Source organism: Talpa occidentalis, unplaced genomic scaffold (genome assembly GCF_014898055.3).
Source record: "Talpa occidentalis isolate TD23 unplaced genomic scaffold, MPIMG_talOcc4v2.1 talOcc4.5, whole genome shotgun sequence".
NCBI lineage: Eukaryota > Metazoa > Chordata > Mammalia > Eulipotyphla > Talpidae > Talpa > Talpa occidentalis.
In genome coordinates, this window is record NW_023604861.1 from 114,928,188 (window position 1) to 114,955,500 (window position 27,313).

The following is a 27,313-nucleotide window of genomic DNA, read 5'->3' on the forward strand; positions in this document are numbered from 1 at the left end:
ATTATGGGAAAGCCTGGGCCGCTGTCAGGCCTCCCAGTATCCTTTGCTTCACATATGATGGTGACCTCTCTTCAATTCTGTCTCAGATCAGGTGGCCAATGATGGGAAAGAGTCTTGGGCGGGCTCTATGGAGACAGCATGAATGGTCTCTAATTATACTTTTCCTTTTAGAGGAGGCATTTTTCCCCCAAAAGAAAGACTTTAAATGATAGTTCGTGGAAGAACCTCCTTGATCTCATTTACTCCTGGAATCCTTCTCTCACTGACAAATGTGTGTGACTAAGCTTGCACATATATCCCTAGCTCAGCATTGCACTCCTGATGGAGAGGGGAAGGCTTGGAATTCCTCAGGACTGGGTCTGCTTCTCACTGCTCTGCCATCTTGGGCACAATCAGCTCTCTAAGCCTTCACAGACTGACACTGAGAATTAAATGACATCTCCCTAAGGATACGTGTCTAGCACAATACCTGACAAAGGGGTAGGCATTTGAGACATTGTTCCTTACTTACATCATCTCTAATTTTTTACTCTGCACAGTAGGTATTTGTTTAATTTTACAAACCAGAAAACTGAGCTTATATGTAGCAAGATCATACTTACTGGCACAGCAGGATTTGAACCCTGGCCATCAACCCTGGGCCCACATGCCTAATTATTTTGATATGCTGCCTCAGACTTTGTGCCTGCCGGACTCTGAAGGGATGATTTTCTGGACTTCAGATTGTATAATTTTCGGGGTCTCCTGGCTACAGTTTTTGGAAGCCCATCTCCCTTCCACCTTCCTCCCTACACTACAACCTCTTTCCTCCCTTCCCACTGTGCGAGAGTCCCAGATGCCAGGGATCCACAGGGCAATCTAACTGTGCCCTGCCCTGGGCCAGCCCTGATTGGCCTTCTGGGCTAAGAGTGTGCAGTGCCTACATGTACAAGACTCCCTACCTCTGGAGTAGGCAGGGTCCGGGCCATAGGAATACCAGTGCTGTTGGGCAGGGTGAGCTATAGAATTTGCAGGACTCAGTGCAAAATAAAAATATTTTAAGATAATGACAACAGAACATTAAGCTTAGCATAGTCTCTTCTGAATATGAGACCTGGACCTATCCCCTCGAATTCTACCTTGTGATTCTGTTTGTGACCCCAGACACAGGAGGGGGCCTAGGATCCAAGCTGGCTGGAATCCCTGGTCTCCTCTAAAGGAACAGGATTGCCAATGAAATCAGTGGGTTGTGTGTGCTCAGTATTTGAGCAGAAAGGCTCTGGTGCCTGGGAACTTGCAGCCCCAGTGATCTAAGTCTCTGAGGTCACATTAACCTCAGGGGTTAGATCTCTTATGTGGCTCAGGCTCCAGGGCTATGACCTGGCTGATAGGGTCAGTGTGTGGTAGAAGGTAGGGCCATAGGAGTAATGGGATGAAGATGAAATACCTGGGGCATAGCTTGGGAGGCCAGTGGCAGGGATGAGGGGATGCTTGGGATCTGGACTTTGGGAGAAAGAAAGAGAAATCACTTCTAGGGTATAAATATATGAATACCTCAGGACAAGACTTCAGGAAACTGGAGCTGGTGCCCTACAGACTTTCAACCTGAAATGGCTGGTGGCTTCCAGGGCTCTGGAGGGCACGTCCTAGTCTCTGAGATGGAGTTTGGGCCAGGCCAGCTCAGGAGCCCCCTACTCCTTTGGGTCATAAGTGGGGTTGATGACTACTCTCTCTGACCTTCAGCAGGCTTCCATATGTCCTACATCCCAAGGAAATCCTTGTGTATTTTCACCACCTTTTCCGTTCCCCTCCTCTCCCAATGTCCTTACCCTTCCCTCCAGGCCCTCCCTCTAGGGCGGACTCAGATAAAGAAGAGCACAGGTTTCTGTGTTAAGAGATCTGGATCCATTCTGATTTGGCTATTTACCAGCAATGTGACCTCAGTCAAGTAACTTAACTTCTCTGAGTTTTGGTTTCCCCATTTATAAAAGAGAATAATGAAAATACCTGCCTCGTAAACTGGAGGTAAGGATTAAGTTAAAAAATATAGCCAAAGTGCCTGCCACTTACTAAGTGTTCAGTACAATGTTAATTGTTAGTAGTAGTAACAGTGTAGGAACAATTAGATAATTAATGTGAATACGCAGTATGCTGTATGGGGATAATAATTTCAATTCCAAAGTGTAGGAGTGAGCCTAAAAAGAAAATAGGGTTTGTGGTATGGAAACTCCTAGCACAGGGCCTAGTTCCCAGTGGGAGCAAACTTATAACCCATTTGTTCATCTTCTCTTCACCTGTCACTAAGTGTTCTGTCTAGTACTTGGGATTTCCTTAGATCCTGTCTTTCTAGTGCTTCTGGAGAGTCTCTATCCCACAGTTCTCTAGCTCAGTGCGTAGCCCTGATGAGAGCCTGGGATGTGTGCCTTGAGTTGTGCAGATAGTGGGCAGGGCCATGGAGGAGGCACCCTAGCTGGCCTACTGTGCCCCCTGAACTTTGTCTCTGGCCAGACACCCCAATGTCTCTGTGTTCCACCTATCCCAGACTAGTAAAAATCTCCATGCCCCTCAAACCTGTGCTCAAATGGGTTCTGAGCAATCCACCCCGTGGCCAGCAGTTCAGACCCAAGCAGACAGTCAGGCCCTCTGCCACATTCTTCCTTTTCCTCTCCTCATCCTGACCCTACCCTTCTCCTCTTTGTATTCCTTCCAGCCTTCCTCTTTTTTCCATACCTATTTAATGCCCAGCTTGTTCTATTTCTCCAGATTTGAATTCAAACAACCCCATTCCCAGTCCCTGCCTAGCTTTCCCCTTTCCTCTCCAGCTGCCACCTCCCCCGTGACCTTGACCAGGGTCTCTTGTACCCTTCTGAGATCTCTGGAGTATGTGGAGCCTCTGATTAGAGGAGTTTGCCAGCCATTACATTCTGGTGAGAGCAGATGTCTCAGGCTGGAATGCGGGCTGTTCCCCTCACCCTCAGGCTCTGGGATGCCCCTGAAGTGCCCTCCTATTTGCCCTCCTTCATCCACACTGAGGGCCACAAGGCTCCTGGGTACAGTGAGTCAGGCCTCGTCTCCTCTGTTGTTTATGTAATCCTTCCCTGTAGTAACAAGGTGTTTACTGTTGCACAAACACATTTTAGTTTAACGGCTGACAGTAAAACTGTCTGATAAAGTTTGATTTAGCGAAAGAAAGCAAAATAAATCTGAGGGCACAGAGAGCTGTTGGGAGGAGAGACTCCTAGGGCTTTGTGGAAGGGACAAGGGAGGGAGGACAAGGAAAGCTGTCTGAACTCCACTCATCATTCTTTTTGCCAGTCCTCCAAGAACACCCCTGACAGCTCCTCTGCAGGAAGCTGAGCTCCCTGGACTAGTGAGCTCCTGGGCCTGGCGTCTCCTGGCCATGGCAGAGGCTCCGGCTTCTTCCATCATCTGCCCTCATGACTTGTCTGCATCCTTTAACATCTGTTGTAATTTGTGCCTCCCCCAGGGATGCTCCCCTATTACCCCAGCTCAGATAGATCTGACAATGCAGCATGAGAGAAAGATCCTCTAACTAGGCTGACCTGGGGATTAGATCTAGTTCTGGGATTTACTAGCAGCGTGGCCTCAGAAAAGTCATTTTGCTTTTAGGGATCTCAGTTCATTCAACTGCAAAGGGCCATGAGTGAGTTAAAATACATAACAGTGCTTGGTTTGTGATAACTCTCTACCCACTTTTTTTTTTTTTTTAAAGATTTGTTTATTTTTGTGTAGAAGAACCAGGGTGCGGGGCAGAGGTGTGGAGAGGCAAGAGGACTCAATAGAGACAGAGTGGGGAGCAGAACAGGCAGATTGACAGAAATACACTGTTGAGGCGAGCAGCGGGCAAGTCAGGAAAGGTCTGCTGTGTCATGTGGGTCACCTCCCTGGCCAGGATCAAATTCAGCCGCAGTGGTGACAGCACTGAGACTTAACCCCTAGGCCACTGGGGAGGCCCTCCTCATCCACTTTTAAGATACTCCTGTCTTGCTCTCGAAATCTCACAAGGCATGTACTGGCTGTGTACCCGCTCATGCTCCACTCACAGAGCAAGGCAGGATGAACATCTGTTCTTTCTGCATTATGATCTGACACCTGTTGCTAGTCCCCCTCCCTGGGGTCTCCCCTACTCCTGATTTGTTGGTGTGGGGCTAGGGTAAAGCAATATTTACCCATGAAATATTTTTTGAACTTTTTATTGAAGTATAACACATATGCAGACCAGCATACAAATCAAAGATAGCTTGATGAAATTTCAGAAAGTGAACACTTTCATAAAAACAGCACCCTGATCAAGAAACAGAACATTTCTCCCACTCCAGAGTCTCCTCCCTGATACACTTCCAGTTAGTGTCTGCTCAAGGGTAACTGTCTTGATTTTACTATGCATTAGTTCTACCTGTTTTTGTAGTTATGCAAATGTATATAAATAAGTAAAACGTGTACTTTTTTGCATCTGGCTACTTTCCACTCAACAATATATTTGTGAGATTCATCTATATTGTTGCATGAAGTAGTAGTTCTTTCCTTTTTGTTGCTGTAAAAAATATTTCATTACGCAAACACACCGTGATTATTTTTCCGTTCTCTTTTTGGTGGGTCTTTGTGTAGTTTTCAGTTTTTGTATATTTTGAGTAGTGATGCTATGAACATAACTCTTGTATTTTGGTGAGTGAGTTTCTGTTGGATATAGACCTAGGATAGAATCGTTGGATCAAAATATGGGCCTGCATCCGAAAGAGTGACTTTAGAAGATATTGATGAATAGGTTTCAAAAGAGGATGTGCCAGTTTACCTTCCAGCCAGCATTCGATATTTTCTGTCTTTTTTATTTAAATCATTCTGGTGGGTGTGTAGTGGTATTTCACTGATGTTTCAGTTTGTATTTCTGATCTCTAAGGAAGCTGGAGTGCATTTTCATTGTTATTGGCCATTTGTATATCCTCTTTTGTGAAGTTCTTATTGAAGTCTTTTATGCATTTTTTAAAATGGATTAAAAAAGTGGATTTGCAGAATTCTTTATATATTCTGGATCTGAGTCCTTTGACATCTCTATATTTTGCGAATATCTTTTCCTGCATTGCCTGTGGACTGCCTCTCCACTCTCTTAATTTTGTTTTTTAGGGGATAGAAATGCTTCCTCTTAAAGGAATACCAAGTATTTATTTAAGTTTCTAGGAAATATACTTTGACAGATTAAAGACAGTTTCTATGTTCCTGGCTGAATCCATTCTCCCCTTCTGAGTCACCCTGTTTTCCATGTTATGTCCTGTATTTGGGGGGAAATAAAAAGATGCCTTTCAAGTAAAACCCCATAGTTTAGGCCCAAACTGTTCACCATGAAGCTTTTTCCACTTGAAAGTATTGCTTCAGCATCCCTGATTCCTGTGCCTGTGACCTGCCAACCTTCCCCATTTTCCTGGAACATAGTTGAGTGAATTAATCTTCCCTCTTCCACTTTAAATCTGATCAAATCACCCAATAGAATCCCCAAAACCAACAAACATATGAAGAGTTTCTGCAACTCATTAACTAATCAGAGAGATTCAAATTAAAGAAATAATGAGATATCATTTTACAACTGTTGGGCTGGCAGAAATTAGAAAGCTGGATAACACCAAGTGCTTGCAGGGATCTGAGGGTGTAAGAATATGGGAGTGTATCAGGACAGCAAGCAGGCGTTACTGAATGAAGACTGTGTCCCATGTGCCCCTGGTCCCACTCACACAGACCAGCTAGGACGTGGTGGGGTGTGCAGCACAGCATTGCAGTCTGGTGGGAGCAGCTGGCTGTCACTCCTGGGGGAAATGAATGGATGGGTTAGATGTGGTAGCTATGTACCAGCAAGCATCATGTAACAGTTGGAAAACAGGGATTGTCCATTCAGTAACATGCACAGATCAAAGAGAAGAAGATATACAACATAATATCATTTGCAGAAATTAAAAATACTTATGCATAAAAGATAAGTTTTTTTGCAAAGTACAAACAACCAAAAGATGCATACATGTCAAATACATTATGATAATTGCCTGTGGAGGGATGGGAGTGAGGATATAAGTGGATTTTTAAAAGGTCTGATAGCCAAACTTCTCTTGCTTAATGCATCTTCTGGTCCCAACTTTAAAAATCCCCTTCTCTGCAATCTCTTCTGGTCCCCCTTCCCAAATATCTCAGCTTTATTATTCATCTCCCTTCAGGTCAGGCCCTTTCTGGTCATATCTGACTGATACAACTTGACATTTACATTCACCCCGAACTCAGCATGTGGCAGCGGCCAATAGGACTGGGAAAGTGGGGAGCCAGAGGACTTGAGGAGGGACTCTATTATTCATGGTGTCTGGCACCTGGGAACTGCCTAGTCAACATTTGGGTAATGCCAAAAACATTCTGGCTCTACTCCTTGCTAGCTGAGCAAAAAATGCCTTTGCCTCTCTGAGTTTTGATTTCCATCTCTGTCAAAATGGAGATAATGATTATAATTCTTCTTTCATAGGATTAGGTGAAGTCATTGCTTTGGAAAGTACTTTGTTAACTATAAAGAGTGACCCCCATGCAATGTGAAAAGTGTAGAGAAAAGAATGTAGGAGACTCAAATCCCAGAACTTCTGTGTATCCCTTAGTCCCCGGTTTTAAATTCTCAAAGACAAAGCATCCCTTAGTCTCAGGTTTTAAATTCTATAAAATTATGGGCAATACTCTCAGTCTTGTAGAGTTGGTGTGAGGATTAATGACGGTATATATTTGGTATATAAGATAGGTTTTTAGAAAGTGGACAGTGTGTAACTCCATTCATTAATTTATTCAGTGAACAATTGTTGAATGCCTACAATATGCCAGGCAAGATTCTAGACAGTGAGGATTAGAGCAGTGAACAAAACAGACAAAAATCCTCCAGATCCTTAACTTCTGCTCTGGGTGGAGAAGAAACAAAATTAATAAGATATGTAGGATGCTACATGAGCACAGAGGCTATGACAAAAACCAAGCAGGAAGGGGGAAAGGAACACGAGGGGTGGGATGGAAGAGATTTTCTTTTTCCCAACCTCAGTAAAGGTCAGGGGAAAAAACTATGCTGGGAAGGTAATATTTGAGCAAGACTTCAAGGAGGAGGGAGAACAAGCTCCGGGGAAGAGGAAAGGTCTTAAGGTGGGTACCTACTGGTATGTTCAAGCCACAGAAACGAGGTCAGGGTAGCTGGGCAGAGCTCACAGAGGTAAAGGCAGCAGTGGGGCTAAAGGTATAAGCCCTGATTAAAGATTGCTATAAATTTCACTTTGCCACACAGGTTATCTCAGGGAAGGAGAAAAAGTGGAAGGACCTGTGATTTTCAGGTGAGGTCGGTGTGTATGTATCTATGGTTGCCTAAAAAATGACCCCAAAACTTAGCAACTAATAATTGCTACATGTATAATATATATTAAATAAAACATATATTATCTCACAATTTCTCTGGTCCAGGACTTTGGACACAGCTTAGGTCTCTCAGGTAGCAACAGTTAAGGTGACCTTTGGGATTGCAGTTGTCTTGACCATGGAGAGTCTGTGTCTAAACTCACTTGTTGCTTTTGGCGAAGTTCAGTTTCTCACAGGCTGCTGACCAGAAGTCTGTCAGAAGTCTCATGTCATCCTCTCGTAGTTTAGCTCACAACATGGCAGCTGGCTTCCTTCTGAGCAAGCGTGCCGGAGGAGGAAGGCATAATCTTTTAATAATATCATCCTGGGTGTGCCATCTCATCACTTCTGCCTCATTCTAGTCAATAGAAACAAGTTGCTAAACCCAGTCTTCCCTGGGTGACATGAATACCTGGGAAAAGGAATCAAGAACCATTAGAAGTGAGACCACAAGGAGCTGTGGTCTCTAAGCATGGTGGACTATAAACGGATGAGAAATTATTGTCCAGATTGAGCAGAGCCACTTGAGACTTAATTTGTTAGTACAATCCAGTTGTGCTTTCTATAAGGATAAGGAGTAATTGAATAACTAGGAACTCTCTCTCTCCCCACCCCCTCTCCCCTCATCATCTGTCTATCCGTGGTGCCATGTGGCCCTAGCTAACCTGGCTAATTGGGCCCTCTGGCTGCTCATGCTGGGACTAAGTTTCAACTACAGGGGCAAAGACATTATCTGTGTGCACCCATATGTGCTCATTTTCCGTGTCTGCATCTTGGGTACTACTCTTCCATGGGCCCGGAGACCCTGGGGTTCACCTTTCCCTGCTCCCCCGCTCTGCCCTTTGTTGGGAGGTCACGTGTGAGGAAACAAGCCCCACGTGGTTTTAATCATTTTGCTATAAAAGCTGAGCTGCTCTCCGCTTTGATCCAGGCTGAGCTGCTGGAGGAAGGGCTGGGGGCCGGGCTGGCCTGTCCACGGAGCGCTCTGCACGCTGCTCCCACATCAGACGGCAGCTGTAAAAAGGAGCACAGCTCATTAATTCTCCCTCTTAACCAGGGCACCTGACAAGAAGTGACTTTGAAAACCCGGAGGACGGATGGGCGGGCGGGTGGGCGGCTCTTGGGCCATGCAAGGAACATCTGTTTCCAGGTCCCTGGCTGTTAAATTGACATCTTTTTATTTGAAACATTTCTTTTATTTCTCAACTTCCTGCAATTGGCAAGGTCTCTGTGCCAGGGAGTACACTGTCATGCCTCAGTGGGCCATCTGAGCTGAGTGGCCTCCCTGTCCTGCAAGACAGGTCTGTAAGTGCCAAAGCGGGCAGCTTGGCACTCTGTCAATTATTAAACCTATGTTTGTGCAGAGAACATCAAACCCCATAAAAAACCAAAATGGCCTTGAAATTGAAAACCCTGTGAACGTCTGTGAGCCTCCATATGAGAAATATTAGCGTTTCAGAACTAGAAAATTCACTGGGAGCCTGGTATTTTCCATCAAGTCTCCTCTCCTTGGGACCCGGCAATCAAGTTTCCTTAAAAAGAACGCTGCAGCCCCTGTGCTGCAGTCTTCTTTCTGGATGCTGAGATAACTATTGGCGACCAACGATCCAGGTTTACTCTTTAACCTTGACCTGGCAAAGGTCACTAGCAAAGACTATGTTGCCTATTTTCAAGGTGAGAGCTCAGAGAATGGGGGATGGAAAATGGATGATCCTATTAATCTCTACTTTGTCCTGAAGGCCTTTGGGTCATCTTATATTCCTGGCAAATCTGAGGCTTGTGCTCTATCCTTTAGCCTCAGGATCCATCCTTGGCCAAGTGGATCGCTGTTAGCAGGACAGACAGCAGTCAGTCAACATTGGAGAAATAATGGCATTGCTGATACCCAAAGGATCATCGAGAGAGAACTGCATCTCATATACCCTTTGGTGTGCCCAAGTGTGTGTGTGTATGTGTGTGTGTGTGTGCGTGCATGCATGTGTGGTCCCAGGAGATATGAGCCTGAATGTTGGTACATCTGTGTGAAAGCATCAGTACCATGATGTGTATGCTTCTGATGTGAATAGATGAGTGCATATGTATCTGTATCAGAAAGTGTTTCTCCATGTTAAGGTGCATAAGGGGCTGCTGGGGCTGAAGTGATGGTACATCTGTGTGATGTGCAGGAGTATGAGAACTTCCTCATTTTCATGTTTTCTGGAAGTGCGGAGATGTTCTTGTTGGTTCTGCTTTACCAGTGACTCTGGATTTCCCATCCTCAACACTTTGAGGCCCCATTAAGACAGTAAGCTCTTGAGTCCAATTATCAGGATTGGAATCCTGGATCCATCTCTTTCTAGTCACATGACTTTGGGCAAGTTGCTTAATCTCCTTGTACCCCGGTTTCCTTATCTGTAAAAGGAGAGTAAGATATCAATAGTACCAGACTGAAAAAGCCTATAGTAGCCTCTTGTTACCACAGTCAAATATGCAGAGCACTATGAAATTACCTGGCACAGAGGAAGCATTTGGTTAGATATCACCAGCCACATCCATTTTCATATTGCTCACTCCCACAGCTCATTGCAAATTCCATACTTTCATTGTGCCTTCTAGTTTTCCATTCTCTCTCTCTCTTTATCACATCATCAACCCCATCATCTTAGTTACCCCAGTCCCACTGTCACTGCCATTGCACACTATCCTGCCAATTCAGGTCACCACATAAGGGAATTTACAGAAGGGTGAAACTAGCAGGGTGTGCCCCTGCCAAGTTGGGTCACGTGGGTGGCAGAACAGAGTATAAGTGCTCCTTGGTTTCTCAGCTACTTGTGTGGAGAACAAGAACAGGTGAGTGGAAGCAGAAAGGAGCTACTCAAATCGGCCCTTGCAGCTTGTTCCCTTCCCCCCCCTCCTTGGGCTTGGGGTGAGGTGGGACACCCCAGGGCAAGGCCTGTTGTCTGCTCACCACTAGCTTGGGACTATCCAAGAAAAAAGTCCACGTCTTGGTCACTTTGGCTTTCCCATTCTAATTTGAATATATTAAAATGCAACCTTCCAGCTGTGCAAATCCCCAGACCACTGAAATAAAAGGTTTTTAACTTTAACCATTAAAGATTTAACTAGCCAATAAATCTAAGTATGTGGGGGGTTGTTACCAAACATTTATTACATTGCTCTTGCTTTTAACTTCAGAACAAATGCCAAGTATGGACTTCCAGGAAAAAGACATCCCCTTATGGTCAAAACTGATGTTAGACCCCATCCAAAAAAGCAAGAGATTCCTGTCTCCAGAAGGGTCCACTCACTTTCCTCCCAAATCCCTTCTGGAGTTAAAAAGGCTATATCAATTTTACAAACCAATTTGCTTGCTGCAAAAAATGCCTATAATAGCCTCTTGTTACCACGGTCGAAACATGACTGACTAAATTAATCCAAAAGTCTACTTTCAGTTTGAGCATTTTGGCGCCGACTTTTCCAGAACCAGATTTTATAAAGGCACAAAGGGGATATAGCTGTAGTGAAGAAAATCACAAGGTCTTTCTCTTTTTGTATCTTCTCAGTGAGTTGGGTCATCGGTGTCTTGGATCATAGTGCTTGCTTTTGCCATTTTTACGTTTAAGGCAAGTGAGATATCTGCTAGCAGTGAAATATTGCTTTTCATTTACACAAATGTAAATGAACAGAGCTTAACATATTCATCCTGGACTTAGAAAAATGAATAGAAGCCAGATAAATCTTGGCTATTAAAAAAAAAAAAAAAAGATCTGACATACATGTTGAGTTATACCAGCCAACACCGGGACAGAGCCACATTCCAGATGTGCTATTTTCCTGCCCATTGACAGTTCTCCAACCTACCCCAGCAGTTAAAAAGTCCTGACGTGGATTTTTAAATCTGGCTTAGACTCCTTTTTGCCCAAAAGGCCTGCTGCGTGGGTCCTCTGGGTTTCACATCTCACAGAATAAACCGGTGAGCCCTGTTTGTGGGAAATACACAGTAAATCTTGGCTTTTGCTCACAAAACTTCCCTCTGGAGCATTTTTCACATCTAAATAGGAGGTGAATAAAGTTGATAAGCAGTTGTTTTTGAAAAAAGTGATTTTACTTTTGGCTTGGCAAGTTTAAGCTCAAGTTTCTCAGCTCTGTGAGACTTACTCTCTGCTCCCTAAATTGTAAGGGAGTAGAATGACAATAATAAAACATAATTTTCCATGGCTGGCCCAAATTGCAGGGGACACTCACCTCTGCCTTTTGACTGGCAAACCCTCCACATCTCCCTGACGTCAGCAGAGGCAGGCATATTGGCTGATTCGAAAGTTCTTCTGCACAATGGCTCTCCATCTGCATCCACCCTCTGTATTCTCAGCCCAGAAGGAAGCATGAATCCCAGGGCCCTGAGGTGTACAAGCATTTCCTCTGAGGGTCCCAGCGGTGTTCTTCGATACTGATGTGGTAGGGAAGCCTAAGCTCCATATATTTTAAAACCTCTCAGATGGACTGGGTGGTAGAAGCAAGAGAGAAATTATTTTCAAAGCAAACTGGAACAGATGGGAAACACTGGCTGGTTTGCTAGGAATCTCTCTCAAGTCTAGGAGGCAAATTCTGAAACTCCAAAGCCCTGTTTCAACCTCAGAAATCGGAAGAAATGTCACCACCTCTTGGGACTGGGGTGGGCTGTTGCCTTCCTAGGCTTCTAAATAACAAGGATCTTCAATCCTTGTTGCGGTGGGGTATCATCTTGGTGTTCTTGGAAAAGAGATACCCTATTTCATTCTAGGAGAATGACAGTTGCTTGGAAGATGTTCATTTCTTTAATTCATTTATCCATTCATGCCAGCTCATCCATTCATTCCATAAATATGGCCGGATGCCTTCTGTGTATTTCTCTGCCAGGTATTTGATTTAGGGTTGTAGACAGAATGGGACCCAATGCCTGGTAGGCATTGGGTCCTCTGGGAAGAAGAGTGAGTGAACCTTGACTTTATGTTTAAGGCTGACTGTGACCCACCTCTGGATGTTCAAACACAGGTGAGTCTTGTACACATGAGAGATAGATCAGTCTTTACACGCGGCTTTCATCGTGTCCCTAGAGCTCCTCATTGTGCTATTTTAGATTCCCTTCCCTCCATAACCCCCAACTCCATCACCTCCTCCACATTCAGTTTCCACCTAAAGAAGGGAGACAATGTCGACTATCTTCCTGGCTGCCTCCCTAGCCCTTTGCTCCTCCCAGTACCCTTCCATGGCTTATCCTAGTCCAGTTGTCTAAACCGAGCCCTCCTATTCCTTTCACCCTCTGCTCCCACCTTCAGCCAAAATCCCCCTGCCACAAAATTCCCATCTCTTGCCTCTGTTCAATGTTTCTTGCCTACCAGCTCTTCCGAGGCTCATCTGCACCATTTGCCTTCGCCTCCCAGGCTCTCCATGGGCTGCAAACTTGGACCTGCGGAAGGGCACAGACTCCATCTGCACAGGCGGAGACCATTCCCCCTCTGCCAGGACATCACCCAAAATATGTTTCCTTGTTTCTTCTTTTCCCCTTTCCCTTCTGAAAATAGCCACTTAAAAGGCTGAAATGCGCTTCATGTGCTTTAAGGGGTTTATTAGTTTTAAAAACCATGTTCTCTGTTTGGAGGGAGGGGAAACAGCCGCCTTCTTTTCACATTACGTCAATCCACAGGCGTCTGTAATTTACATTTTTTTAACTCAAATGTTCAGAAATAATGGAAAGGCTGCTTGAAAAAAGCAGATGAAATAAAAGCTGGGGGAAATGTGTATTATACAAAAACCAGACCTGTGAGCCTGAGGCGAGACACCCGGATGACCTGGGGAGCTGATTAATGAGGCAAGCCAAAGGAAGCCCAGGTGAGGGCGGACGCCATGGCTTCTTCACAGTCACTGACGGGCTGGTGCTGCCATTTCATTTCCCATGCACTACTTCACGGATGGTTTTCATTGGGAAATTTCTGTCCTAGGAGAAAAGAATCCTGAGAGCTGGATGTTGGGCAGGTGGGGCAGCATGGAAGAAAGGAGTTGGGAGAAAGGGGCCCTCCCCAGCCTGTCTCCCATTCTCTCGGTTATTCGAGGCAATCTTTCTGAGCCAGCCTCACCCTATTAGGCCCATTGTTTGTTCCCTTTTCCTTCTTCATTCTCTGAGAAAAAGAAGATGACGGTCCAATGATGAGACCTTAGAAAGACATTATTTTATGACCATCCTCTAATATAGTCACTTCATTCAATAAATCAATTCATTAAAATAAAACCCCCAACTCCTTGTTACAAGTCAAATATCTGTTTATAAAATAATTTAAGCTATTGTTGCATATGGTTTTTCTAGGTAATACGTCTTGGAATGCCATGCCATTTAACAGTCCTTTGATAAATACTTCAAGAGCTTACCGTCTACAAAGTAGGGGGTTAGATACCGGGAGACCAAAGCAGACAAGGTGTTTGCTTCGATGTTGTCAGAGGCCATAGGTTGGTTAAGCCCACAATGTAGGGTGAAGAGGTCTCTGAGAGCAGAGGTACCAGGCATTGCAGTAACACCTGTGGGCCTGGAGGGCCAGGGATTAGGGACTAGAAAGCTTCCTGGGGGAAGTGACTTTAGGTACCTCAGAAGTAGTAGGAATTAGTTAGGGAAAGAGTATTTGGACGGGTCTCCAGGCAGAGGGGAGACTGCACTCAAGGGTCCAGAGGCAGAGGACACTGAGAATGTAAATTCTGTTGCATGGAGGACCAGTGACTGGCCTGAGATGGACCTGGGGGGAATGAATCTGTGTGTGTGTGTGTTATTTACCAATGCAAGCTCTTTCCAAGGCACTTAGACTTCATTCTGTGGGCAATGGAAGCCTTTGAAGGGTTTCAATAGGAGAGTTTACATCTCAGAAACACTTCCAAACAGTGTCACAAGTGACCTTAGAAACTGTTTAGTCCTGCTCTCTTTTTAGATGATGAAATTGAGGCCTAGAGAAGGAAATACCTCTCCTCCTCTTACTATCATTATTACCAGCTGGTATTTGAGAGCTTATAGACACCGCACTGTGCTAACAGATTTCCCTGCCTCTACTCGCTCATCTGTACAAACATCACTCTGCGGGGGTGGGGTGGGGGGGTGGGGGTGTGTGTGGGGGGGTGGGGACTATAAATAACATCCCCATTTTACAGATGAGGAGAGTGAGGCCTGGAGATAGGAAGAAACTTGTGTAAGGTCACTCAGCTATGGAATGTCAAAGTCTCTATTTGAAAAAGGTCTGTTTGGTTTTACAGTCTTAATGGTACACTCTGCTTTTCCAAGGTTCCATAACTAATGGCAAGTCTTGAATCTAAACCCAGGCATCCTGACACCAGTCTGTCCCAGTGGGCTAGCTGCTCATAGCATGTATCAGGTTCTCCTGCCATCTTCTTTGTTTTTTAAAATTTATCAGCTGTTTACATAACAGTATAATATGGGGGGGGGTATGACTTGACCCCTCCATGGGGCAACAGAACTCATGCTGTCTTCACCTGCCTCAGTTGGCCATGTCTCTGCTTTGTGTCTCTAAATATGCCCTCTTATATCCCATTCTTATCTCTCCTTATATGTATATCAGGAAGATATAATGTCAGTGGATAAACTCAGTATTCCAGTGAGAGCAAGAACTGAACAAAAGCTGGGGTGGGGAGAAGTTCCGAGCAGTGGCTTAAGCATCTTTGTGGGCTTCCCATTCTATTGGCATAAGTACACTTGTGTGCAGCAGGGCTAACCCTTTCTTGCCCCAGTTGGTGACCTGGACTGTCCCTCTTAAGGTCAGCAGCCCTCAGGACGAGGACCTCCCAGGGCTGGTCATTGTAGGGCCAGCTGTCTCTGGCCAGGGCTGTCATCTTCAGGTTCTATGGGGTTCCTGGCTGCCAGGTCTGAGGAAGTCCCAGACACTTGTCATTGCTTCCCAACTAATGACCTCCTGGCCTGGCCACATCTCAGCTAATTTCTGCAATTAGGGAAGCTTGTTTTCAGAGGCTGAAACAGGAACTTTTCTGAATTAGCTTTTATGGTTCAGAGCCTTTAATTTGAGATTTAAAAAACATCATAGCTCGCCAAAACCAAATAAACTGCAGCTAATGAAATTCACAGAAGTGCTCAGAGAATGCTTCTCACTGCTGCTCCTGCATGATTTATTGACAGCTGGTTGTAAAAACAATCTTATTAAAGGTCATAATGTTGGGTAAAAAAAAAAAAACCCTTTAATTTATAGCATAATTAGGCTTTCTCCAATAGCTCGGCCGCTAGGGCTGTCACTTAGGGCTCCGAGGAAGCACTTGGTGTTTTTCATTATATCACAGCGAAGGAGATCCATGCTCCTCCAGGGTCCACTGACTTTCTCTTTATGGCCCTTTTATTGCTGCTAAAATAGTCAAAACAGGGGGTTGATTAGAGCCCACTGATGCCTACTGATTATGGGAACACCTCTTGAGGGGGGAGGAAGAAAAGGTGGGAGGGAGTTTAGGACTTTAGGGTGTACCTTTGACAGAAAGGAATAGACTGTGAAACTTGCCTGGGAAGTGTGACTGAGCTTCCCAGCTCTTCCCCAGACACTTGTGGATTGAGGGCTGACCCCAGGCAGGCGGGGCTGGGGTGATAAAAGGCATGTGGAAGGTGCTAATGCCTTAAGGAAGAAGACAATCCCAGGACAGGATGTGTATGGGAATAAGAACCTTAAAAATGCTAATGGGTCCCTAGGTGGACCACAAGCTTGAAGCCTGATGGTGAGGGAAGGGAGGGGGGATGGCGGGCAAAGAGTAAAAGGTCTTGCCCGTGCTGGCCCTGCAGAATGAACTGGAAACTGAATGCTTTGGTATTATGGTGGGGGCGGGGAAGGCAGGCAGGATCTGTGCTTCCTTTCCCATAAGTGCCAGGCACTGTGCTCTGGAAACAGGGCTTGCTTGTGCAGGGGTGCTCCTGGGAGGTGTGGGGGCAACACCCAATGTCGTCACAGCTTGTGGAATGGGTGATGATAGTCAAATCTGACCAGCGACTTCCCCCTGCCCCAAACCCTCTTTTCCTTTCCAAATCTGAGTGTGTGTTAGTGATGTGGGAGGTGACCTGGGACCATTGACACCTTTGCAAAAGGTGCCAGGGCACAGAGGAGGGAAGGCATCTGCTTTGCCTGGCACACAGGAGATGATCAGTACCTGTTTTCTGAATGGACAGCTGCCTCCCATAGCAGTGCAGGGAATAGAATCGGATTTGTCAGCATCACCTGTGGCCTTGGTTTCTTTTCAAGAGGGCAGGAGTTTGTTCTCCTAGATGTTAGTAACTGAACCTGCAGGGTAAAAGGATAAATTCTTGAAATAACTAAGTGCTAGTAACATCCTGCCCCTTGAAGTGACCGTAACTCAAGTGAAGGGGTTGTAGTTAATTTGAATTCACTTTTACAAAATTTTTATACTTTCTGAATTTTCTTTAAATTTTTGAATCAGAAAAAGAAGTTATTTAAAGAAAAATCTGGCTTTTCTATGCAAACTCTGCTTAAGGGGATGAAACTTGCTTGGAGTGCTGGGATCTGGACCCTGGGATTCCTGCAGACCCCTCACCCCATTGGCCTGCCTGGACTTGCCATCCATGCTCCTGCCATCCTGCTCTGGGGCTTGTATCTGAGCCATTGTTATTTGTCTTTCCCCCCTTGATTGACAGTCCATTCTGGAGTCACATTTCCAGATGACCTCTACCTTCCCGGATAGAGCCCTACTCTGGGACTTCCCTTGGGGCTTCACTCTGCAACCCAGCCTTCACTGCTACACACTTTTTAAAAATCCACTTTTTCCCTTTGGATTTTCCTGAATTCTCTTTTTTTTTTAGAAACTGGCAACTATTCATTATCTAGAAATTGAAGATAATCCCATTTCCTGATGACTCTTGGCAGCCCAGGATTGGGGGGAGAAGGGTTTCTTAAGAACTTTCATCCCAGTCTGATGTTTGCTGAGGAAATCATTAAAAAGGCTCCATTTCTCAGCTAGAGGCTTCCAAGATCTGGTCCTTTCCAAATAGATTTCTTATTAAATCTTTCAACAATGATGACAGTCTCCTGTCAGATTTTTAAACCCAAAGGACAATTTTGTTCAAGGCAAAATTTTTTTTTAAAAGATTTATTTATTTATGCATACAAGAACTGGGGAACAGGCCAGAAGTGTGGGGGATGAGAGGATTCACCAGAGACAGAGCGGGGAGCAGAACAGGTGGACTGACTGAAATACACTGCTGAGGAGAGCAGTGGGGGAGTCAGGAGTCAGGAGAGCAGTGCACCATGTGGGTAGCTCCCTGGCTTGGCTAGGGATGGACTCATGCTGCAGTAGCTGTGGATCGCTTCATAGTGCTGGGTCCTGACCCCTTGTGCTAGGGAGGCCCTGAAAGCACATTTCAAGCTACAAATGGCACTTAGCTTTTGGCCAGTCATCACATTGTGGGGCAGTGGCAAGTCTCTCCCCAGGGATCATTCCTTCCACCTGTCCTTTGACTTAGGATGAAGTTGGAGGTGGAGATAGAGTCAGGCTGAGGTGGTATAGAATTTATGGAGTTGAAGTATGTTGGAGTCATTTTCGTTATATTATTTAGTGTTGATGTTGGGTCGGAAGAGGTCTGGGCTGGGCATGAAATGGTGGTAGTGTTAGCACACAGGGTGAGGAGCAAGTGGGATTTGGCTTTAGGTTGGATCAGGGCTTTATACAGGGCTGGGTTACTGTGTAGTTGCTTGTGGTGCCATGTCAGTGTTGGCTCATTGTTGGGGACCCTCCAGCATACGTCAGTTTTTATGCTTCTTGGCACCAAGCCTTTGACCCAGGCATGCAATTTTGGGCTGAATGAGATAAATACATATTGTTTTCCTTCTGGGATTGAGGCAACTCTAGGCACTCCAAGGCACCCTCTTGGGAAGTCTGGTGGGACCCACCATTGGGGTTTCTGTCTTCAGATTTCTCTGAAGGCAGGAGGGTGAGTAAAAGACATGGGCCCTGATGTTTGTTCTGCACTGCTAGTTGGATAGAACTGTGGTCAGGTTCTGAGGCAACCTCTTTCCAGAAATAAATACCACCGGATTGTGTACCTTCTGTCTGACTGACTGCTTTCTTCTTATTTGAAGCACTTTGAAGAAGTACCTGGGAATGGCAATAAACCACTTCCATTTTGTGCCCCCAGAAGGAGACAGGTGGGCAGCATTCCAGAGCCTTTCTGGGCATTTCTGTGAAAGGGTAATGATAAAGAACCCACATGCTCCCCAAGTCCAGGGCCTGGTTACCCACAGACATCATCATAGGCCTGAAAGCTGTCCCTTTTCCTTTTGCTCTTGCCAAGGCCACCATATCCCACATTCTAGTCATGCTCACAATACTCTAAAAATCAGCCTCTACGTAACTTTGCTCATGCTTTCCATCAGCCTCGAAGGCCTATGCCTATGCCTCTTTCCTCCATGAGCCTAGAGAGTCTACTCATCTTCCAACAGTCAACTCTTGTGACATTGTGTTGCACTTATCTGTTTATGGATTAAATGCAAGGATGGCATCTTATTCATGCCATCTCCCGAGAATTTTGCTCGGGGCCTAGAAGAAAGTGGACACCAAATCAATGTTTGTTAAAGAAAAATGAGTAGGAAAGGCCAGTCCGTGGACTGAGGGTGTTATGATATAGAGATAATTTTATTAAGACTGAGGGTATTTTGGGGCCTCCCTGGTGACACAAGGGGTGAAGCACAGCATTATGAAGCAATCCACAGCCACTGCAGCACAAGTTCAATTCCCAGGGAGCAATCCTCAGGGAGCAATCCACATGGCACAGCAGACCTCTCCTGACCTGCCTGCTGCTCCCCTAAGCAGTGTATTTTGGTCATTCTGTCTGTTCTGTTTGTTCCCCTCTCTGTCTCTGGTGAATCCTCTCACCCCCCACACCTCTAGTCTGTACCCCAGTTCTTATATGCATAAATATATAAATCTTAAAAAAAAAAATAAGGCCATTTTATACAGCACCCTCAACTCCTACATACTTCAAAAATCTCCATGAATTTTTAATTTGTTCCCTTCTTTCCCTAAATTGAAATCACTGAATCTACAAGTAACTATAGCTAGGTGCTCTGGGGATGCAACACTCAAAGCATAGAGCAGAGTTGAAAGTTTAAAACACCTCCTCAATGTCACTGACAAATGGAACAGATATAGAGAGGGAGTCATTTCTGTTTTCCCTAGTGGTACACTTGGTTTTCAGACAAAATTTGACTCCTATAGTTTTTTGGTTTTAGTAGTCAAATCTACATCCTTAGCATGTCCAGAAACTGTTCTAGGCTTTTTGAATAGATTAACTCATTGCATCCTCCCAACAACCCTGTGAAATAAGTACAATATTTATCCCCATTTCACAGATGACAAAACTGAGGCCCAGCGATAAAAAAATAATTTTGCAAGGTTCTCACAGTTGGTGTATGGTGGAGCAAGGGTCCAAAACCAGATTGTGTGACCCCAATTTCATATTCTTGTTATTCATCTCTATAGCTTCCTAAAATGTCTCTCAAATTCATGACTTATTTTCCTTCCTCATGGGTACTTCCATCACTTAAGCCCCCAGTTTTTGCACTTCTTTCCTCATGGGCTCCCTAGCCAAATACCGTCCCTTCTTCCTTCCTGAATACTTCAGCCAGGGTGACCTTGTGAACAGAAAAGCATCCCTTCTCTGAACCCCTTCTGAGGTTTGTAGGACACAACTTTGCACCCATGCTACAAATAACTAGAATTCTTGTCTTTAAAGTTTTATGTGTATGACTCCCAATGAATCACTTAGTCATATAGATAATATTTATATTTCTTGCTTATCTGACATAAGATTTCTGTTTCTTTCAGCCCTTGCCTTACTCCCCTCACTGTTTGCTTTTGCCCTGGTATCATTCTGTTTCTCCTTACAAGTTCTTACAAGCAACTTACAAGTTCTGTGATTAAGTGTAGAAAGGACTTGTAGAACAATGTGTATAATTTCTTACCAAATGTATAAAAGTGGATAATTTATATATATATATATGCATGCATGTCTATATGTATGTGTGACTGCAGCTATATATTTTATTGTCTCTACAGTGTACATGTAACTGTATGCTAGTATACTCAAATATTGTAGGAAATAAGAATTCAGCTACAGGGGGCATCCCTGGTGGTGCAGGGGTTAAAGACACAGTGCTATCAAGCTATTGCCAGCCACTGCAGCACAAATTTGATCCCCAGACAGGGAGCTAGCCCACATGGCACAGCAGACCTTTCCTGTCTTGCCCGCTGCTCCCTTCAGCAGTGTATTTCAGTAGATCTCCCTGTTCTGCTCCCCATTCTGCCTCTGGTGAATCCTCTCACCCCAGTTCTTTTATGCATAAATAAAATAAATCTTAAAAAAAAAATTCAGCTACAGTGATGGCTACTGGAGGAGTCGCATCCACCACACCTTTTTTGTGCTGTTGGGCTTTCTATACCATGGACACTTACTCCCTTGCTTTCTTTAGAGCTCCCAGGTGAATTTGATGATCATCATATATCTCACTGGAGGAGAGTGAGCTCAGAGTTTGGAGCCAAACAGATTGCTCAAGTTTCCTTCCCGAGAGTCAATAATCTCCATCTTCTCTTTCTTCCTGCCTTGGTTTAGCTTCAGAATCTCAGAATCAGCTTGTCATGCACAATTTCTGCCCTCTGCTTGGGGCCCCTACAGTAAGCCATGAGCCAGACACCCCCTCTGATGCTGTGGGTGGGGCAACCCCACGTGCTGGCCACCAGCCCCTTCCGTCCTGCCTCAGGGTGATCTATGGCTTGTCAGAGGTGTGGGTTCTCACCACTTGCTGAATAGAAAGCTTCTTTGTTCTTGGGAGTGAAAATAGCCCTAAGATAAATGTTGAGGCTGGAAGAGCCCAGGGAATGTTGGGCTCCAACTGTCCAGAGACTCCTCCTTGGAGCAGAAGGGCTGAGGTTGAGCAAAAGAGGGACAGTTTCCCAAGGAAAGGTTTTGGCACAGGTCCACTGGGGACTGCGAGCTGTGGCCCTGGGAGGTGGTCATGACTCATCTCAAATGTAGCATAGCTCATGACACCTGCCTTAAACCTGCTTCCATGTTCAGGAACCTGCTGTCAATGCTTGTGAACTTCCTATCCCTCACTACTTATGGGTTATGACATGACCAGCTTTCCTTTCTATCCCTCCTCACCAGGAGGCTGCCCTCTGCACCCCTAGAAGAATCTGCCTTTTCTCTTCTCTCTTCCTTTTGTCTTCCCATGCCCCTCCCTTCCTACTTGCCTCACAGAGCCTGCATTTCATTTCTCTGGCTGTTGTTGAGAAAGGGTGGGAAGCAGCTCTGCACCTGGCCACTGCAAACCCCATAAAGTTCAGGGTATGACTCTTCCATGGATCATAACCTCCTCCCTTCCCTAATCTGGCCCAGGCAGGACTGAGTTGGAGGATGCTGGAGCTGCCAGGAGAGTGGGGGAGGTATGTTTCAGTCTGTTAGTTGCAAAATAAAGCCAACAGACAAGGTTTGGGGCTGTTTATTTTTCACTCTTGTTCCTAAGCTTCTGGGGGAAATATCTATTTTTAACCCAGGATCTTTGGGAGGTGGTTCAGGGTCTTCCAAGAACCCCAGAGGGATAGACACCCATGGGAGATAAGGGCAAGAATAGCATCTGAATCCTCCAGGAAAGTGGGGGATGCAGCCCTCCTACTCAAACCCCAGACCTGGCTCAGAAAAGAGGAACTTGGGACCTCAGAATTTGGAGCTGCAGAAAGAACTTTGGCGAAATCTTCATAGCCCACATAATCCCCCTCCCTGATAAGCACAATGCATCGGGGTTAGGCCTAGGGGAGGAGGAATGGGAGGAGTCAAAAGGAGAGAGAGCAGGACATGGAAGCAGCAAATAAGACACAAGAACTAGTGAGGCTGGCAGTGACACCATCTGCCCAACCCTCCTATTTTATGGGTGAGAAAGTAGAGGCATAGAGAAGCCCAGGACGTGTCTCCAGCACAGGGGTGCAGCAGCCCCTCTCTTGTCACCTCTGCTGCTGTTTATTCTCAATGGCACCAGTGAGAACCTAATGGAGTGGGAGGTTTGAGGAACAGGTTTTAGGACTGTCTGGCCCTTAAGGACTACAAGGTGACAAGAAACATCCTCCTAGCAACCCCCCTCCTTCCCTGTTATGGGGGCTGGTGCCTCAGCCCTAGGGGCCTTCCCTGTGCCTTGCTCTTAGGCTATGGACTCCCAAAGGCAGAAAGTGCCTATTAGACCCTCTGCCCACAACCCCTGCCCAACACTTTATCACTGTTGCCTCTCTTTGACTCTACAGGTCTATGCCGGATGAGGTTTAGGATGATTTGCTTCTGGGTTAGTATAAAAGAACGAAAGAGAAATGGGGGTGGGATGAGAATGACCATCTATTGAATTCTATTTGTAGCCCCTGGGGGTGGGGAGCACCTAACCTATTTGATCTTATTTAAGGCTCACTGAACTCTTTGGAGAAGGTGTTACTGCTCCTCTTTTATTGAGCCTTCATGAGGTTTGGTAAGGTGCCCAAGGTTGCACAGCTGGAAACAGCGAGTCCAGCTGTCTGGTGCAGGACACAGGGTGTGTTGCAGTCCTGTCCAGGCTGCCCGAGTGAGTGCTGGCTGGCTCAGAGCACCAGGACTGAGATGTCAATGAATGCTTTGGGCTTGTGATGACCTCTGGACAGGCTGTCAGGAGAATAGCCTGTTTTGCTGATGGTGCCTTAACAGGTCCATCAAAGCACTCCCAGAGGCACCCAAATTCCCCAGAGGCTGACCTCTGCAACCTCCTTCCACTCTCTCCTTGATGCTTCCTCCCCAGCCCTGGGCTGGTGGGGGCTGGCTTTGTGCTCAGTTACTCAATCATCGGGGAAGAAATCAATCCCCCGACCTCTCTGGATTCACCTAAGACTCAATAGCATGGGTTACAATTATAGCTGGGCATTTGCCCTTTCTGAGCAGAGCAGTTTTGGAGCTTCAAGTTAAAATTTGCTAGGCTAATAAACTGTTCCCCCATTATAACTTGACTGCTCTCACCTTCCCCTGCCAGCCCCCTCATTCTCCCTCCACCCAGCCCCCTCACCAAGGCTGACATCACACTCACATTTTCCAAAATTCCCCAAATTACCTGCAGTCTTCTTAGCCCCTGCTGTTTTCTGGAATTACACATCCCAGACTCTGCTTCATCATTCCCTCCCATACTCACCTAAGCACCAGGATGCTCCAACTCTGGTTCCTGGCTGGCCTGTGTCCTCCAGGCTCAGTCTGGCCTGGCAGCAAAGCAACAAAGCAACCAAGTGGGTCTGACTCATTTGACTTATTCAGGAGCTCTCCTCCTCACTTGGTCCAGTTGAGAATGGGGCCACTGGAAGGAAGTTTGGCTGTGGCTGGTGTGTATACGTGTATGTGTGGGGTGCAGGGAAGGAGGAGGTAGGCTGACTCTGAAGGGCTCCATTATGTGGAGGAGGGAGCGGCTTTTTGAAGCCCTGGTAGATGTGATTAGAAGGTCCATTGTCAGAAGACCCAGGTTCAAGGTCTTGCTCTGCCACTGCTGGTGCTGCACTCTTGCCCAGGTCATGCAGACTCCTTGTCTCAGTTCTCCTCTGTCAATAGGGTCTCTGTGTATTTTCTATGAAAGGTCACAGCAGTATTTTAGTCCTTCCAGAACTGAGCTGCTTTCCATTAAGAAGAAGAGTTCTAGGGGCCTTCCTTTTGGCATAGAGTCAAGTCTCAGTGCTATCCCTGCTACAGCCTGAGTTCAATCCCCATCCAGGGAGCTTTAACCCATATATGGTGCATCAGACCTCTCCTATCTCTCTTGCTGCTCCCCTCAGCAGTGTATTTCAGTGGATCTGCCAGTTCTGCTTCCCACTCTGTCTCTGGTGAATCCTCTCACCCACTGCACCTCTGGCCTGTACCCCAGTTCTACGCATAAATAAATAAATAAATCTTAAAAAAAAAAAAAAAAAAGAAGTAGAGTTCTATATCCCCTCTCTGGGAGGACCTCTGTAACTGTATCAACAATAGAATGTGGGCCTCCCTAGTGGCTCAAGTGGTTGAGCGCGGCACTGTGAAGCTGTTCCCAGCCTGTGCAGCGCGTGTTTGATGCTGGCCGGCCGGCGAGAATTCCACATGGCGAGCAGACCTCTTCTGTCTCGCCTGCTGCTCCCCTCAGCAGTGTATTTCTTCAGTCTGCCTGTTCTGTTCCCCGCTCTGTCTCCGATGATTCCTCTCACCCTCCCACACATCTAGCTTATACCCCAGTTCTTGTATAAAAATAAATAAATCTTTAAAAACAAAACAAAACAATAGAATGTGTCACGAGTAACATTGCGTGACCCCTCTGGGCTAGGTCATAAAAGGCACGTGGCTTCCTCTGGCTGACTTTCAGGCTCTCTCTCTACCTCTGTCTGTCTTTCCCACCTTGGAATCTAGCCACCATGCTATGAGGAAGCCCAGGTCACATGAAGAGGCCTGTATTGGTTCTAGCCGAGAGCCTTAGCTAAGGGCATAGCTGGCAGCCAGCACAGTGGCCAGATGTGAGTGAGCACCTACAGGTGACTCTGATCAAGCTGCCCCAGTGGTGCCAAATGATGCTGAGAGGAAGGGTTTCCCCACTGAGCCCTGATTAAATTGCAGGAAATATTATTCTTTTTAAGTCACTAAGTTTGAGGGAGGTGAGGGGCGCAAAGGGTTTGTTGTACAGCACTAGAAATCTGCAACAGAATCATAATGGTAATATTTGGCTTTCAGAGTAGTGAGGGTTAAAGGAGATTCATATTGTTGTACTTTATGGAGCTCTATAGAAATAGAACACATTGTTGTTATCGGAGCCATCAAAGCACTTCAGTATCCCAAGCCACTGACTTGTGTGTCTGTAATGTGGCAAGAGCTGGGTTAGATGCTTTCCACATATCACTTCATTTAATCCTTGCAACTTTTCCATGCATCATAACCTCCTTCCTTCTCTATTCATCTCAGGCAGGACTGAATTGGTTATTGCAAGGATTAAATTAAGTTGGTATTATATTATTGTCATTAATTGGCAAATGGCAAACAGGAACACAGCTAGTTTAAACTCTGGTCACACTTGACTTTGAATCCCAGTCTGGCTTACAGTCAGGCTTTTACTCCTCTCTAGGAGCTAGGGTTGGGGGCAGTTGCCTAAAGAAAATGATGACACCAAGATATCACAGCAGGTCCTGGCCTGGGAAAAGCTTCTGCTTGATTTATTTAATTTTATTTTTCATTTCAACAAGTATGTTTTGAATACTTATAATGAGACATGGTATTAGGTAGCCATAGATGCACAAGACATGGCCCCTTCTTTGGGGAGCTTGAGTCTGGAGAGTTGAGCATGGGGGACAGATCCTTCTTAGTTATATAACTTTGGGCAAGCTGCTCACCATCTCTAAGCCTCAGTTTTGTCATCTTTAAAATGGGGATATTATAGAACCCATCTCATAGGGTTATTGTGAGAATCACATGATATATATTTCGACTTAAAGCATCCTGTACATAGAAAACACTTACTATGTATTAGTTTTTATAAGTATGAAAAAAAGGGTTCATTATATAATTAGATACATGCCAACATAGAGGAAGACATATAATGTTATGGGAGGAGACAGGAATAAGTAATTAGTTCATCCTGAGGTGGAAAGTGGTAGAAGAGAGGAGGAGACTTTTGTCCTGGGACTTCAAAGGCAAGTAGAAGCAATCGCTATCTATGGAGGGACAGTGGTTTGTCTAGGCAAGGCAAGAATCTCCCCACTCAGGTTTAGAGATAATGTTTTAACTTGAAAATGCCCAGGAGGAGGAGGACCCCAGGCTCCAAGGCACAAAAGCTTGATATACACTTGTTCTTATTTTGAAAAGGAAAGATCTGGGGGGGACCATGTGGAAACCCAGGGTGCCTAACCGTGGAGCAGAGGGCTCAGAAGGGAAGTTAGTGTTTCAAAGAGATGCTTTCACTCCTGTCAAAAATCAGCTCGGGGTGAACCTGATTGAATCCCAGCTAAACCATATCAATAGAATCTGCTCTTGCTAACAAAACACCAAGCCCCCCTCATCCAGAATGTCCCAGAAATGTCCCCACAGATCAATGAATAACTCTGAGGGAAATTCACTCGAGGAGGCCCAAGGTCTGCAGGTCAACAAGGGGCTTCCTGGCTGGTATTTGGTCCCAGGTAGAAGTCTCCTTAGGAGCCTTGGACAGGCTCTGGGCTTGGCCTGTGCCGAGAACAGCTGCTTTGGTTTAAATATTAATAATGCAAAATGAAATGTGTGGGGTGCCCAGCGCACCCGAGCCCAGCCAGTCTGCATTGCATTGAATGTCCTCTGTGCTGGGTTTGGAAAAATGTGGTCAGTGAATTTAATATACTTTTTGGCAAAGGGAAGACGACAGTTAACTTCTCTCCCGAGTCTCACTAAACTAGGTTTTCTCCCTGGAAAGGGAGAGGGGTTTCTCCCAGTATGCCAGCAGGCTGGCTGCCCGCATTCTGTCATAACCCCTTTGCTCTGCCTACTTTGACACTCGTTGGGGCCTCTGGGGATCACAGGGTGTCCTACAGGGGCGGGGGGGGGGGGGAGAGGAACAGAGAGGTAGCCAGCTGTGTTCAAGAAGCAGCAGGGCCTGGCTGGAGTTGAAGTCCCAGTTTCTGCTGACTAGGGCTCCTCTCCCAGGCTGTTCTCCCACCATTTGGGACCCTCTTCTTGGCTCACCTCTCCTCACCCCCACTGCTCCCCAGAGGAGCTCATGGGGAGAATTGGCACCTCTCAGGGCCCCTGAAATTGGGCATGTGATTCAAGGTCTCCGTGGGCCGATGTCAGGCTGTAAGGACTTTGCTTTTCTCCATCTTGCTGCATTTCAAATCCCGTGGAGGTTCTGAACCAGCTGCTGTGAGAGTTCCCTGGCCACAC

The 27,313-nt window shown here is 45.8% G+C and overlaps 2 long non-coding RNA genes across 2 annotated transcripts in view; one reads left to right on the forward strand and one right to left on the reverse strand.

Moving 5' to 3' along the window:
- LOC129146835 (uncharacterized) overlaps positions 1–27,313 on the forward strand; it is a 118,911-nt gene that overhangs the window by 23,336 nt on the left and 68,262 nt on the right. The gene's annotated exons all lie outside the window — the stretch shown is intronic.
- LOC129146838 (uncharacterized) lies at positions 12,596–16,564 on the reverse strand. Its single transcript, XR_008554107.1, has 3 exons — positions 16,543–16,564; positions 13,169–13,345; positions 12,596–12,817 (listed from the first exon to the last, which is right to left on the reverse strand). It is a non-coding gene; the product is annotated as an uncharacterized LOC129146838 (long non-coding RNA).